At 45.6% G+C, this 1,686-nt stretch overlaps 1 pseudogene; it reads right to left on the reverse strand.

Annotated features, from left to right (window-relative positions):
- Nucleotides 1–469: 469 nt before the first annotated feature.
- On the reverse strand, nt 470–1,208 carry LOC101427851 (small ribosomal subunit protein uS5 pseudogene; annotated as a pseudogene).
- Between the last annotated feature and the right edge of the window lie 478 nt (nt 1,209–1,686).

The raw sequence follows: 1,686 nt of genomic DNA on the forward strand, positions 1-1,686 counted from the left end.
TGTGTGCTAAGTCATTATGCTAAATATTTTACATAAATTTTCTTTCAACTCCTTATACAACACTATGATATATTTTACCCAGATTCCAGATATATCAAATAAGCAAACAAAAGCTGAGGTTCACAAAGGTCAATCAACTTGCTTAATTTCAAAACTATAAGTGACTGAACTACTTTCTTTTCCTTTGTGTCCCTGCGGTATCTAGCAGTGGGCTAAGCAATTAGCAGGTATTTAAAGACAGTTTGTCAATGGGCTGAGGGGCAGTGGTTGTACACCAGGAGCTTGCTTCTGTCCAGAAATGTATGGAAAGTGTAGATTATAGCCTGGAGAATGGAACTGACTTCATCTGTACGCCAGCTTCTATTATTTGACCACAGGCATGCTACATAATATCTATGTTTCTGCACAGATTCCTCGCCTCTAAAACGGACCTTTTTTCCCCATTTAGGTCAAACGTTTATTATTTCTCTCATGAGAGCCTACGTGGTGGCCACAGTGGGACCTGGATCCTCTGCATGGAGACCCTGGTGTGCATCTTGATGAGAAGGTCGGTGAACTCCTGATAGGGAGACTTGTGAGCAGTCTCCTTCCAGAGGTCGGGGTGAGACAGCTGTAGGTTTTGGAGATGGCGTCAAAAGTGGCCTTGGCAAAGTTGCCCAGAGTGGCCATGGTGTAGTGGTCATTGTACCGACCATTATCAGTAGCTTATTGGGCACAAAGGTTGAGACGGTGCCAGTGCCCCTGGGGGCTGGGATGAAGTACACCAACATGGAGCCACAGCATCCTGTCACCTTGCAAGGGACTGTGTGGGGTCTGCCGATCTTGTTCCTCCAATATCCCTGCTTGGCCAGAATGATGGCCCCGCGGATGGCAGTGGCTGCTTCCTTGGAGCACTTCATGCTCAGACCCATGTGGCCATTGTAGGCCTGGATGGCAGCAAAGGCCTTGAGCCTGGTCCCCTGGCCAGTGGGGGTCTGCTTCTACACAGGCATGATTTTCAGAACCTCATCTTTGAGGGATGGTCCCAGGAAAAAGTCAATGATCTCAGACTCCTTGATGGGCAAAGAGAAGAGGTAGATCTCCAGGGACTTGATCATCCTGTCTTTGACCAAGCGGCCCAGCTGGGTGACAGGGAGCCCCTCCTTTGTGAGATATGCAGCCCTGACCCCTGTGGCCAAAGCCTCCGTGGAAGCCACGTGGCCTCCCATTCCAGGGCCTCCCAAGCACCGGTCTTGTCACCTTTTGGGGCTTTCCTGAAGTAGCTAAAATGGACATTTAGTCCCCTAGCTTATGCTTTTCTAAATTTTCCAATGTGCTTTAACGATTCTGTGCTTTCTTGTTTCTTTTTATGACTATTTTTTTTATTTTTAAAGAAGCTTTAAATTATGTAAATGTTGCATAACAAATATAAGAGATTCCCATATGCCTTATTCTTCCCCCCTCCTACACTTTCCCAAATCAACAACATCCCTCACTAGTGTGGTACATTTGTCACAACGGATGAATACATATTGAAACATTGCTACTAACCATGGATTATAGTTTATATTATAGTTTACACTCTGCCCCGCACAATTTTGTAGGCTATGACAAAATATACAATGGCCTGTATCCATCACTGCAATGTCAAGCAGGACAATTCCAATGTCCCAAAAACACCCCCATATTACACCTACTCTTCCTTCT

Source organism: Dasypus novemcinctus, chromosome 14 (assembly GCF_030445035.2).
Source record: "Dasypus novemcinctus isolate mDasNov1 chromosome 14, mDasNov1.1.hap2, whole genome shotgun sequence".
Taxonomy (NCBI): Eukaryota; Metazoa; Chordata; class Mammalia; order Cingulata; family Dasypodidae; genus Dasypus; species Dasypus novemcinctus.